Source organism: Dendrobates tinctorius, unplaced genomic scaffold (assembly GCF_039654945.1).
Source record: "Dendrobates tinctorius isolate UK_male_01 unplaced genomic scaffold, ASM3965494v1 ptg000232l, whole genome shotgun sequence".
Taxonomy (NCBI): Eukaryota; Metazoa; Chordata; class Amphibia; order Anura; family Dendrobatidae; genus Dendrobates; species Dendrobates tinctorius.
In genome coordinates this window covers 9,417,681-9,433,021 of record NW_027361899.1, presented here as the reverse complement: position 1 = coordinate 9,433,021, position 15,341 = coordinate 9,417,681, and positions in this window count along the sequence as shown.

Below are 15,341 nucleotides of genomic sequence, written 5' to 3'. Positions count from 1 at the left end.
GAGGATGAGGAGTCCCAAATGCCATCTGCTTCTGGACAGTCTGCGCTACGTGCTTCCTCACAAAGGCCTAGGCAGGGGACACTTTGTGAGGAGGATGAGGAGGAGTCGATGGAGGAGGAAGACATCTCTCCACAGGAGGGAGGTACACAAAGCTCTAGTCAGTATGTACAGTGAGGGTGGGGTGATGCAGAGCAGGCAGAGATCACGCCTCAAGCAGGGGACAGCGGTTCTTTGGCAGTTGGGAGTCTGCAGTACATGGTTGACTTCATGCTGCAGTGCCTGAGAAACGACTGCCCACATTCTCTACACGGCTGATTATTGGGTGTACACCCTCCTAGATCCTCGCTACCGGGACAACTTGCAAACCCTCATACCAACGTTGAACCGGGAGCGTAAACTGCGGGAGTACCAAGACACACTGGTGCAGGCCATCATGTTTTCCATTCCACCCGACAGCAGTGGTGCTAGTGCTTTACAAAGCACCTCTGTGCGTCGACCCATTGGAGGAAACTCGGCACAAAGAGGGAGCAGAGGCAGCACCTCAGCACAAGGCAAGACCACTATGGCCCAAATGTGGCAAAGTTTTGTGTGTCCGCCACAATTGTCTACACCATCACTGATGGCTCCAGTCAGCAGGAGGCAACGTTTCCGTCAGATGGTGACAGACTACATGTCTTGCCCTGTGAGTGTACTCCCAGATGGCTCTTCCGCCTTCAAGTTTTGGGTCTCTAAGCTGGATACATGGCCAGAGCTTAGCCAGTATGCATTGGAGGTGCTGGCTTGCCCTGCTGCCAGTGTATTATCGGAACATGTCTTTAGTGCCGCAGGTGGTGTACTAACAGACCGTCGCACGCGACTTTCTTCCGATAACGTCGACCGGCTTAGTTTTCTGAAAATGAACAAGGCCTGGATCTCCCCAGAATTTGCCAGTCCTCTTCCCGACTAAATAATTGGTTGGCAACTGTATCCGGGTCTCCTGTTGTGTTCATGTTTCTACCACCTGAACTATAATCCCTGGGCTTCAACACAGCCAGTTGTTGCTCAGATGTGTCGTCTGCACAGAGAAAAACACTAGCACCTGTGTTAGTGGGGTTCAGTAACGCCAGCTGCTCCCCTGCTGTGTGGATGGCAAAGTCTCCTGCTCCATCCACATTCAAACTACTACTGATTTTTAACCCTGCTCCACTTTGGCCTCTGGCTCCACTGTCCCTAGTATTTCCCCTGGCCTCCAACCCCGCCAGTGACAGCTCTTAAGTGGCGTCTGCATAATCCACACTTGTTCCAGTGTTACTTGGCCTCAGTCACGTCAGTTGATCCCCTGATGTGTGTCCGGCAAGGTCTCCTGCTCTGTCTACATTCCCATTACTAGTAGTGTGAATGAGGACAGAGCAGGAGACCTTGCCGGACACACATCAGGGGATCAACTGACGGGACTGAGCCTAAGTAACACATGAACAAGTGTGGATTGTGCTGACGCCACTTCAGAGCTGTCACTGGCGGGGTTGGAGGCCAGGGGAAATACTAGAGACAGTGGAGCCGGAGGCCATAGTGGAGCACGGTTACAATCAGTTGTAGTCTACTACCTCTATAAAACGTGCTGCAAGTTGGCCTCAGCCAGCCTCATGCCTCATCCTGGGCTCCAACAACGTCAGTTGGTGTTCAGAAGTGCCGTCTTCACAGAGAAAAACACACTAGCTCCTGTGTTAGTGGGGTTCAGTAACGTCAGCTGTTCCCCTGCTGTGTGGATGGCAATGTCTCCTGCTCCTCCACATTCAAAAAACAGCAGGCCTCAGCCTGCTCCATGCCTCATCCTGGGCTCCAACAACGCCAGTTGGTGTTCAGAAGTGCCGTCTTCACAGAGAAAAACACACTAGCTCCTGTGTTAGTGGGGTTCAGTAATGCCAGCTGTTCCCCTGCTGTGTAGACAGCAAAGTCTCCTGCTGCCTCCACATGCCAACACCATCAGGCCTCAGCCTGCTCCATGCCTCATCCTGGGCTCCACCAACACCAGTTGGTGTTCAGAAGTGCCGTCTTCACAGAGAAAAACACACTAGCTCCTGTGTTAGTGGGGTTCAGTAATGTCAGCTGTTCCCCTGCTGTGTGGACGGCAATGTCTCCTGCTGCCTCCACATTCAAAAAATAGCAGGCCGCAGCCTGCTCCATGCTTGATCCTGGGCTCCAACAACGCCAATTGGTGTTCAGAAGTGCCGTCTCCGCAGAGAAAAACACACTAGCTCCTGTGTCAGGGGGGTTCAGTAATGCCAGCTGTTCCCCTGCTGTGTAGACGGCAAAGTCTCCTGCTGCCTCCACATGCAAACTACTACAGATTTGTAACTTTGGTCAACTTAGGCCTCTGGCTCCACTGTCTCTAGTATTTCCCCTGGCCAACAACCACGCCAGTTGCTGCTCTGAAGTGGCGTCTGCACAATCCACACTTGTTCCTGAGTTACTGTGGCTCAGTCCCGTCAGTTGATCCCCTGATGTGTGTCCGGCAAGGTCTCCTGCTCTGTCCACATTCACATTACTAGTAGTAATGCCCTGATGAAGTGAGCTGGGACTGGCTCAGGAAAAGCGTTGGCAATAAAGATACCTTGAATTCTACCACAGCAGCGCAGTCTCTTATTGCACTACCAGCCTTCTCTTTGTACCAAGTCCTTGGACCTCATGCAGACTGCTGCAGCTGTTTTATGCGATTATAGGTGTTGTGACTCTCACAACCCTATCAGGTGAGCCTAACACTTGCTGTGCATTCATCTACTTTCCATACAGACCTACGCATTGGAAGCGCCCTGTCTCCCCCTTTTCTGCCCGCACAGATAGAAACACTCGCTCCTGTGTCTGTGGGGTTCAGTAACGCCAGCTGTTCCCCTGCTGTGCAGATGGCAAAGTCTCCTGCTGCCTCCAACATCACACTACTACTGACTTTTAACCGTGGTCCACTTAGGCCTCTGGCTGTACTGTCTCTAGTATTTCCCCTGGCCTCCAACCCCGCCAGTCGCTGCTCTGATGTGCCGTCTGCACAATCTACACTTGTTCCTGTGTTACTGGGGCTCAGTCACATCAGTTGATCCCCTGTGGTGTGTCCAGCAATGTCTCCTGCTCTGTCCCCATTCCCATTAATAGTTGTGGGAATGTGGACAGAGCAGGACACCTTGCCGGACACACATCAGGGGATCAACTGACGTGACTGAGCCCCAGTAACTCATGAACATGTGTGGATTGTGCAGACAACTCTGCAGAGCAGCAACTGCCGTGGTTGGAGGCCAGGGGAAATACTAGAGACAGTAAAGCCAGAGGCCAAAGTGGATCACGGTTACAATCAGTAGTTGTGTACAACCAATATAAAACTCGCTCCAAGTTGGCCTCAGCCTGCTGCCTGATTGACCCCTGGGCTTCAACATCGCATGTTGCTGCTCAAAAGTGTGTTTGCCAAGGGTACTCCCTCCTGCCCAGCCGGGTTCCAGCAACGTCAGCTGTTTCTCAGCAGAGCCTTTGGCCTAGGTGCCTCCTTCATGGTATCCGAGTTCCAGCAACGTCTGCTGGTCCTTGGTAGTGCTTTTAAGCACAGGTGCCTCCTGCTTAGTAACTGTGTTCCAGCAACCTCAGCTGGTCCACGGTTGTGCCATTGGCTCTTGTTCCTTTTGCTGCCCCTCCGGGTTCCAGCACCGTCAGCTGGTCCTCGCTAGTGTCATTTGCTCTTGCCGCTTCTGCTACCCATCTGGGTTCCAGCACCGTCAGCTGGCTCTCAGCAGAGCCTTTGACCTAGGTGCCTCCTTCTCGGTATCCGAGTTCCAGCAACGTCTGCTGGTCCTTGGTAGTGCTTTGGAGCACAGGTACCTCCTGCTTAGTAACCGTGTTCCAGCACCGTCAGCTGGTCCACGGTTGTGCCATTGGCTGTTGTTCCTTCTGCTGCCCCTCCGGGTTCTAGCACCGTCAGCTGGTTCTTGGTAGTTCCATTGACTCTTGTAGCTAATGCTAGCCATCCAGGTTCCAGCACCGTCAGCTGGTTCTCGGAAGTGTCTTTGGCACGGGCACTCCCTCCTGCCCAGCCTGGCTCCAGCACGCCTGCTGTTTCCGGGTAGTGTCAACGTCACTTTGCCACCGATACGTTGTCCTGTCGTGTTGTGGTCGGGTTAGCCAAGTCTATGGTGCCTGCAGATTCGATGCTTCCTATGTGGGCTGTGGGTTCTGGTAATAAAGGCTGGTTCTGTAGTGCCAATAGGACAAGCACCCCCTGTAGGACTGTGGGTTTCGATAACTGCGGCCGGCTCACGGCCTGGCAACTTTGTTTTTTTCCTGGGTACCTTCTGCTACCCATCCGGGTTCCAGCAACGTCAGCTGGTTCTCGGCAGAGCCTTTGGCCTAGGTGCCTCCTTCTTGGTATCCGAGTTCCAGCAACGTCAGCTGGTCCTTGGTAGTGCTTTGTAGCACAGGTACCTCCTGCTTAGAAACCGTGTTACAGCACCGTCAGCTGCTCCACGGTTCTCCCATTGGCTCTTCTTCCTTCTGCTTCCCCACCGGGTTCCAGCACCATCAGCTGGTCCTTGCTTGTGTCATTTGCTCTTGCAGCTTCTGCTACCCATCCGGGTTCCAGCACCGTCAGCTGGTTCTCGGCAGTGCCTTTGGCCTAGGTGCCTCCTTCTTGGTATCCGAGTTCCAGCAACGTCTGCTGGTCCTTGGTAGTGCTTTGGAGCACAGGTACCTACTGCTTAGTAACCATCTTCCAGCAACGTCAGCTGGTCCACGGTTGTGCCATTGGCTCTTGTTCATTATGCTGCCCCTCCGGGTTCCAGTACCGTCAGCTGGTTCTCGGCAGTTCCTCAGCCTTCTTGTACCTTCTGCTACTTTTCCAAGTTCAAGCTTGTGGAAATGGTTTTTGATTCTCACTCTGGATCTCCCTGACAATGACCCTGAAGACGATGACCCTGAAGACTACACAGAAGAATACCTAAAAGATGACCCTGAAGAAGATGACCAAGAGGACAAAGAACAGGAAGACAACCACCAAGATGCAGAACAACAAGAGACAGAAGACCAAGAAGCATAAAAACCAAAAGCAGAAGAACATTAAGCATAAGACTAAAAATCTGAGCAAATGAGATTATCAAATTTATAAGCAGAAGAAGACTAAGCAGTGTATGGGGGTGAGTCCGTTCCTCCTCTTGGTGCCCCTGGAAAAGGCCTGCTGCTGCAGGCCAAACTGAACGCGGACAAATCCTGTTGTAAATCTTTTGTGACAGACTGAACGGAAGGTGTAATCTTCAAACTTTTATAGATAACAACTACAGGAATGCTTGACACAAATAAGAATATGATGAAGAAGAATTGGAAGAAGATGAAGAAGTAGAATATGAAGAAGAATAAAAGAAGAAGAAGAAGAAGAAGAAGAAGAGGAAGAAGAAGAAGTAGAATATGAAGAAGAATAGAAGAAGAAGAAGATACTGCTGCTGCTGAAGATGATGAAGGAGAAAGTGTGGGAGAAGTAAAAAAGAAGGTGAAGAGCATGGAAGTAGTGAAACATACATATCTGACAAAAAATTAAAGACTTTAACATAGTCAATATCTTTGTAACTACGAACGTCTTTAAAAAAAAAAAATACTGCGATTCCATTTGATTGGGCTAAAGCTCTATGGCTTTAACGTCTCCTACACCTCCCACAATACATTCTACATTATTATTAGTTGTTTTTCTCCATGTAGAATTAACCAACAGGGAAAGAAAGGATTTTTTTTAATTCCAATATTTCTGTTCCATTGACTTGAATGGGACTTCCGGGATCGGAATCGGCGATACCCGATACTTTTTTTAGATCGGCCGATCCATCCCAATACGATATTTTTCAGTATCGGGTGGTATCGCTCAACAATAGTGGTGAGCGAAAGGCAAGTCAATGTGCAGTAAGATTGAAAATCGTCCAAAGTTGGAGTGGGGAAAGCCTCGTTGGCTCAATGTCAAGTCAATTTAAAGCCAGTGTTAGGCTGTTGTCCGGTCCAGCTCAATGGTTGGTTGATGGTCAAGGTAATCTATTGTTTGTGATGGGAACACATCAGCTTCAATGCTGGGTAAGAAATAAGTGAATGTCAAGTCTTGAGTTACTGCAAAGTCATCAACAAGGGTTGTCCAATATCAAGTTAATCTAGGAATGATTTTAGGTCAAATCAATATTGGAGTTGAATCAACCCCAAAGTAATGTTGGTGTGTGGTCTGTCCAATTTGAAGTATTTTGGAGAAAAAAATGTGGATTTCTGCACTGCTGATGAAATTATGAAGATCCGGGAAACACAGAACAATATTAAAGGCGTTTTCCCATGAATAAAACTTGATTTTAATCAATAGATCTTGGAATAACAATAATTTCTACAATTGGATGTGATAAATATAATGTTCTTGTGCGGAGATATTCTTATAAGTGTGTCCCTGCTGTGTACTGTGAAATGGCTGTGTCTGACCGTGCAGGAACATGGTCTGATCGTAGCACAGCTCCTGGGCAGGTGAAGAAGCGAAAGAGAGGATACAGACATTAAAGCACGGCACATGACTCAATTTTGTCTTCATTCATTACTAAGAGCTGCTACTCGATTTTTACACTTTTTCTTACCACAACTATTTTTAGGGCCAGGGATTTGTTTCAGGTTAGGATTGGTGTTAATTAAATCATATTTATTAACAAATGTAATCAATTACAAAACAATAGTAACCTCATATACTGAGGGACACTTATTGCTACTAGCTCCTTTAAAGACACTATTATATAAGCAGATATCGCCGTTTTAGAGCCCATACATAGAACTAATTAAAGTGCACAAGGCAAAGGGGAAGCAACAACTATAGCCCAAGAATTTCCTGAGACTACTCCATTAAAGTGCTTGTAACTTTTCCACCATTTATAGCAGAGCTGACACTAAAAGAATTTTACACTGAGCTCAACGCAATGTAACTTACATGGTATATGGAGATCGTGCCGTGTCCCTCCACCCCGACGCGCGTTTCGTCCACACGTCTTCAGGGGGCGTCACGTCATTGTTACTAAAAATGTAATAAAAAGCACAAAAAAATAAAACTTTTTATTTTCAAAATGTTAGCAAAAGCTAGAAAAAAACTAAGCACGAGCTATAGTTACATTATTATTTTCCCCAAAATGCAATCTTGAATTAGTGGAAAGGACTCACGGGATAAATAGTTTCCTTTCCCTGAGCCCTAGTGACCCATATGCCAGTGCTACAAGCTGGAATAAATGGTCATCGACACAAAACCAAAAACACATTATTTTTAAACAGTATCCTTTCCGGCATCTTCATATCTAACGTTGAGGATATTTTAATGAAATAAACATGACACCTCTTGGACAAATCACTAAGAATGATCCAAACTGGTAATTATCACAAGAGAATGATTCTGGATTTACAAATTACAGATATTATCTCCGGATGTTCTCATTGATATCACTGAGGGCATCCGATTTACTGCCACTTTCATAAAATCTGACCTTTAGATATAACTGAACACCGCCATAAATGCATCCTAGCGTCCACGTACATAGAAATACAACATATGTTTGACTTTTTTCTATTTGCTATGCCCACCTGACGATATTTTCTTTTCACTTTTTTACTTATATTTCTGTCTGCATAGATGTATGAAGAACTGCTTTTTTTGCGGAACGAGTTGTTGTTTTGAATGATATCATTAATTTTACCATAAATTGTACTGATAATGAGGAAAAAAAATCCAAGTGGGTGAAAAAAAAAACAAAACACAGGGTCGCCATTGTTTTTTGGGTTTTGTTTTTATCTGTTCATTATGCAGGAATATGATGCTCCAGGTCAGTATAGCTACGGCAATACCAAACTTATACATTTTTTTTGTTGCTTTTTTTCATTTTAGTGCTGAAAAAAATTCTAAACGTTGTGTAAAAAATTGCGTGTTACTATTTATTGAGATCCAGAACTTTTTTTCTATTTCCTCTGATTTTTATGTGTTGAGCTTTAGTTTTTATTGATACCATTTTTGGGTGCAGACAAGATTTTGTTTCCTCTTTATTGCATTTTTTAGTAGGGGGGGAGTGCGACGTCTGGAAAGCAGCAATTCTGGTATTTCTATTTATTTTACTTTTCTGTATTTATGTGTTTTGCTTTTCTTGAGTTTAACGTATGGTTTACATTTTGATAAATCGATCATTTCTGCACAGGATGAAACCAGATCCGTTTATATTTTTAATTTCTTGATTTCTGAATGGGAAGAACAATTTCCAAATTTTTTTAAATTTTAAACTTTATTATTTATTCACTAAAGGGGACTTGAACCTTCGATCATTTTTTCGTTTTTACTATACAGCTCTGGGAAAAGTTAAGGGACCACCACATCTAAACCCTGTCATGGCCGCCCAATCTCCAGATACGAACCCCATTGAAAACCTCTGGAATGAAATCAAGAGGAAGATGGAGAGTCACAAGCCATCAGACAAAGAAGAACTGCTGACGTGTGTACCAGGAGCGGCATAAGGTCACCCAGAAGCCGTGTGAGAGACTGGAGGAAAGCAGCCAGGACGCAGGAAAGCCAGGATTAACAATCATGGGGATTCCACAGAATATTGATCTCTGAACTCTTCCTGAGGTAAAACATTAGTATTGTTGTTTCTAAATGACTATGAACTTGTTTTCTTTGCATTATTTGAGGTCTGAAAGCAGTTTTTTTTATTTTATTTTGACCATTTTTCTTTGTCAGAAAAAAATACTAAATTTATGGCTTGGAAATTTGGAGACATGTTGTCAGAAGTTTATAGACTAAAAGAACAATTTACATTTTACTCAAAAATATAAAGAGAAAAATCAGAGAAACTGAACATTTGCAAGAGGTCTCTTAATTTTGGCCAGAGCTGTATAATGTAAGACTAACTTCCAGTATGTAGTGTAACCAATGTTCCCCTATGAAGTCCAGCCTGAGGCTCGGCTTCATAGAAGGATAAAGATGGCAGCCATAGTGTCCTTCAGCAGGCATCCGGCTCCCGTGGTGAGGCATTAGCTTTCAACAATTGCATTCTCATCCCATGACTCATCTTCTGTCCTTTTGGCCCTGACACACCAAAGCTACCATTATGCAGTAGAAATGATATTTTATTTTCAATATTCGCAATGAACAGCTGCTACATTATTTCGCACCACAACCCAACAAGAATATTTCACTTCTCTGTTTTTTATCGCCCGCATCACTTTAAGTGTATGAATCGTTGATTTCAGCCTTTCCATATTTCCATCTTCAGATCTATCAGCTCTTCTAGTTAGGCAATTCTTTTCCTTTTTTTTATCGGTCAGGTCAGCCTCAGTATAAGGTGGGTGTTGGGTCGGGGCTGCGTAGCCAGATAATTCATGATAATGCACAAGTCCACCTGCTTTAGAGGTGGTAGCGGCCCCCTTACTGCTTGGGCCCCTGTGGTGCATCACAAGTTGCACCAATTGTATGTCCACCCCTGGACCACATTTTGGCTAGATTGGCCACAGTAAACTGGGTGTTGGATCAATATGGCAATTAGGCTTAGTGTTGGGTTAATGTAAGGTTGGTATTGGATGAGTGTGTGGTTCCGGTCAGATTCAGTGTAAAGTTGGTGTTGGGTTAGTGTCAGGGTACACTCAACCTCAGTATAAGGTTTGGATTGGGTCAGTGAGGGGCGAGTTTAACTGACCTATTTGCTTCACAGATGCCCATCGCCTGTGTGCCCACCCGGACCTTGGGCTTGGAGGATCCACCTCACATGGTGAGCCTAACAGTATCGTTGGTGTTGGGATAAAGTCAGCCTCTTTGTAAAGGCGCTCATACACATTTCATGAAAGTCATCTCAACCAGCAGAATCAGATTTTGGTGTGTTGGGTAGGCCGATGGTAGGCCAAGATTCACATCCAATGAGTATAGGGGCCTTCTAAGATAATTTATCAGGAGACATAAGGTTGAAATTCAATTGACCGATTCTTTTTGTTCGGTGGGGAGATTTGCTGCCGCTAGAAGACTCTGTCAGTGACTTTCTCATAGAACATAAAGGAGCACTCGGCAGATACAATTGTTCCTGTGTATAAGGGAGCTGGGAGTGATAGCTGTCGGAACAGCAATTGTGATGGCTATCTAATGTGTATGGAGGGCTTCAGGTCAGTGTTGGGTCAGTGTGGGGGTCAGATCAGATCCTTTGATTGATCAATGTTAGGAGTTGATCACAGATGTTACTGTGGGTCATGGATAAATTCTCTGTTAATGAAGAACCTGGTCATTCCTAATCATGCTGGATTATGGAATCAGCTACTCGTGCTGTCCATTTCTAAATTCAAAAAAAAAAAAATTAGAATCCGATTGTTGCTGGTGCCGTGATGCCTGAGAAACGGTGTGAATGAATCATCCGGCGTGTCCATGTGTATCACTGGAATAGCGCTCACTCAGATTCTTACAAATACTTTCATTGACAGTTTCACCAAATGACTAAAGTGCAGATTACGGCACACGGGTACCGGAAATATTAATATTATTAAAGTAGGATTTCTCTATTTTATGACAATCGGTTGAATTGAAGGTTAATTAACAGATTTTGTATTTACACAGTGTAATCCACCAGTACCGGCAGAGGCTTTCACTAATATTAATTATTATAGAAATGAAGGTCACGGCTAGTGCTGCATCTCATCCCGTACACTGCAGATGTAACAGAAACATCTCAGCCCATGTAAATGAGAATTATTGTACACAATGCAGGAGAATTATCAACAGGAAAGCTGCAGAAATTGCAAAAAAATTACGAGAATGACTTGCACATTATTTATTATAGGGATGAGCGAGCACTAAAATGCTCAGATGCTCGTTACTCGAACAGAGCAATTCTTAATGCTTGGATGCTCGTTCTGAGTAATGAGTATGATAGTAATCAATGGGAAATCAGAGCATTTTTCCATCAGACCCTGCAAGGAGGTCTGGGGGCAGTGAAAATGTTGAAATTGATGGAAAAATGATCAGGGGATAGGGAAGCACCTAGCATTGGGGAGGAGGCAGTGGTGTCACCCGATGACACCAATCTTGGACCCAGGTGTTCAGCCAATGGTAACGTTATCGCTGATAAGATCATTACCAACGGTCAGAGCTCTCTAGGATCACACTGTAAGATGCCCTACAGTAAAAAGCTTACTGCCGGTCACAGGCATCGACTGATGAGAGACTAGTACTTCCATCAGCCAAAAACCTTCTGTTACTGATTATAGTGACAGCTGGTGGGGGCTGATGGGTGTAGCCTGTGCTCAAAGTAAAAAAAAGTTGAAATAAATATTTAAATAAAAAACATAGTATATACTCACCTTACACCTAATCCCTGAAGCCCTTGTTTCCTGTAAAAAATCAAAAACAAAAAAACACCATGTATTCACCTTAACACTTATTCCCTGATGCCCTTGTCACCTGGAAAAGAAAAAAAATAATAGACCGTAATATCCCTCACCTATCCGCTGTAATCAATTCTTTCCTATGATGAATCGGATCACTTGTAGAGCAGTCATATGAGATGATGTGAATGCTCTACCCGGCAGCCGGCAACACACTGACAGGAGCATGTAATTGCTCCTGGAGTGTGTAGCGCTGAGCTGCGTTGAGAAAGTTCACCTGAGTTCATCAGTTGATGATCCCTGATGATCTCACTTACAGCATGAGACAGTCCCGATGTTCGCTAAACATATCCAAGAACCATTGAATTAGGGGAACACACTAGGAAAAGTGGCATCAGAGTGCAAATAGTATAATTGTGCAGCATGGAAGCAGTGGATGTGGGCATTCCTACTGTTGTCGACTGATCTCAGACACCGAGCACATCACATATTCCTCATTCCACGCTTACATCCACCTCATTCGCAGTCCAGCAGATTGTCGTGTTTACCATACTCCAACCTCTCTCAGCACTGTGTCAGTGTGTAGCCAGCTGTCCATCAGGATAATCGTTGGACATTACGGATTATCTCTTCACTTCGGACAGGTGAGGAATATGGTTGTTTTATTATGTTAGCTCATTTACAGGGGACATTGGCTTCAGTGGACTTGGCAATGACATGAGCATGGTTTAACTTAGAGTCAATAAAGGAGTCTGAGTCTTTTGTTCAAATGAAGGACTTTATTCTGGATATTTTTTTATACCATATCACTGCAGAGTTTGTAAAAGGCATGTCTTATAGACGCTCTCCATTACTAACCTCTGGGCTTGATGTCACCTGACAATACAAAGGTGACATCAACCCCCCCAATTATCACCCCAATTGCCATCACACCAAGGCAAGTGGGAAGAGCAAGGCAAAGTGCCAGATTTGGGGAATCTTATCAATGTGCCATTTCTGGGATGGTTGAGAGCAGATATTTTTAGTTTGGGATAAGGCCAATATCCATGGCTTTGCTAGCTATGAATTATATGGGGACCTAAAGTCATTTTTGGGAGGTCCCCCATTTTAATAAGCAGGAAAGGCTAAGCATAGAGCTGTGAGCTGATATCAGTAGCCTGGGAAGCTCCATGGGTATTACCCCCTTCCATTGATATAAACATCTGCCCTCACCTGTCAGCTTTTTCTCTGCTGGTTAATAAAATTTTGGGTTATCCCATGCCATTTTTTTTCAGAAAATAATTTATTTAGTAATAAAATACATGTACAGTAAACTACCCAAGCACTGTATTAATTATACTGTATATGTGACTGACATCTTTAGATCTATCTATTCTATGTTTATGTATCTCTTCTATCTGTTCTACTCTGTCAGGTCATGCTGTGATTTTACTATATGTGGTAGATGAAATGTCAGGTTTTCAAAAATTGGACTGTACTCACATGGTTGGTACTTTTCCTGGTGTCTGTCCCTAACTTGAGCTGTTTTGGCAGATTTTGAAGGTGTTGTCTATGTGTTTGATTTTGCCTCCCACTGAATTCAATGGTGTTCGGATAAGTTTGGCAAACATAAGGAAGTTTGCCGATCCCAGCCGAACTGAACCTTGAAAAGTTCACTCATTTCTAATGCTGACACACCATGTATGTATTTAAGGAATTATTGCCTGCATCAATGCCACAAGAAAGATATAACCAGAACACAAAGCAAGGAGGTCATGCTATATAGTACACAGAGTATAAGTGTTCAGTATGGACGCTGGGCAGTTACAGATCATTATTAACCTGAAGATTAACCCTATATCTGCAGGTTATTAGCCTTTGGGGACTTGTCAGATTCCCATAAAGCATGAGCCTGCAGCTGTTGTATACTCTAATGGAATATTTGTATGCAATTTGCAAAACGAAGCTCCTTTGTTTCAAATTTGCCATTTAGACTCCATACGGTGATAGGATACATCACAGGTCAGGGTGTCACCTGCTCCATGTGTAGCCAGACTATTGTATGGGTAGCATGACCGTCCACTGCATGATCTTCATCAACTCGACCCTAAGAATGAAGATGCTACAGAACTGCTTTAGTGTATCACACCGCACAAGACCAATGTAGGGACTACAGCAGGAAGATCGGAAGAGCAAAGAATGAGTGAAAGGAGTGAGTGGAGTACCTAGTGGTGTGCTGTAGCAGCAGGACCGGTGGTTTTTTTAACCCTTTTTCAGTCCTCAGTTTATCATGTTTTGAGGTCCGTCAAGATTCAGAGTATGTTAAATGTCTTTTTCACAGCAATTTCAAATCAGGCACATTTTACTGGGACCAAATCACATTTGCAGGCCGATTCAAGCGAACAAATTAGAATTAGAAATTTGCTCATCTCTAATGCCCTGTACTTAGTACCAAAAATACCGCGACCCCAATAAAGTGAATGTGAATAAAGGCTATCAAACTTTAATTGGGGAATTTTTTTTTTCCAGTTTTAATGAATTTGTTCTCAAAATTTTCTGTTATTTTTCTTTCCCTTTTTAGCTTTTTTTTATTATTCTTTTAAGTGATTCAGGTTATTGTTCTGTTTTTAATTTGCATACAATTACTATAAGGCAAATTCCAAAAATAGCTGATTATCTTATTACAGATGTGTTCCACCGAAAGGAAGATAATATTGGCGCCATAAACTTTCACGTGTAGATTAATGTAACACGAGGACTGTTATCCCAACGCTATCCCAGCGTCACTTGAGTCTTGGTCCCTTAGCGACAGTTTCACGTTTCACAGATGATATTAAAATGTAACGAGACTGCCGGCGTTTTAGGATTTTATAATCTTCTGCAATTAAAAATGTATTAGCTTTTATATACTTTTGGAATGCTCCGAATATTTTTGTAAAAATATAAGTTTTTACTTTCAAAATTAGCAGAATGGAATTTGTGGTAAAAAAAAAGAAGTATTTGTATCCCATTTTTTACATTATTTTTATATATTTTTTTATTGCATATCTGCCTCACTAAATAGTACCTGTCAGGACTAAGAGCGATTATGCTTGAATAGCACTGGCCTGTGTCCTTTTATTCTCTTTGTACGTTTTGATTTTTAATTTTTCCCTTTTTTAACTATGTTGCGAATAAAAAAATGTATCAATATACTGGAGTTTTCCATTTTGCTGCTATATTAAACAACAGTACTGAGCAGTGTAGCTGTAAATCCAAGATTGTGATAAGATAAAACACTTACTAGAAAGTAGCCAAGGCATGGAAGACATTAAACAGCAGCACTGAGCAGTATAGTTGTAAATACAGGATTGTGGTGAGATTAAACACTTAATAGAAAGTAGTCAAAGCATGGAGGACATTAAACAGCATTGCTTAGAAGTATAGCTGTAAATCCAAGATTGTGGTGAGATAAATAAAACACTTAGTAGAAAGTAGCTGAGGGATGGAAAACATTAAACAGCAGTACTGAGCAGTGTAGCTGTGAATGCAAGATTGTGGTGAGATAAAACCCTTACTAAAAAGCAGCCAAAGCATTGAGGACATCACACAGCAGTACTGAGCAGTATAGCTGTAAATCTAAGATTGCGATGAAATAAAACACTTATTCAAAAGTAGGCAAATCATTCAGGAGAACAAACTGCAGTACTGAGCAGTATAGCTGTAAGTCCAGGATTATGGTGAGATAAAACACTTACTAGAAAGTAACGGAAGCATGGAGGACATCTCACATCAGTACTGAGCAGTGTAGGCTGTGGATCCAGCTCTGGAGTGAGATTAAACATTTGATCAAAATCAGCAGCCCTATATCTGGTGTGTTCCTTATCCTGTACCTCTGCTCCTCTTTCTCATCTCACCATAGACCTCCATGGACACCTGTACTTTCATTCCTCAGTGAGCTAGCAGTCTGTTCTGAGAAGGACAGATTTTTGGCAAATAATAGTTATATTGTATTCAAATAATAATGTCACACA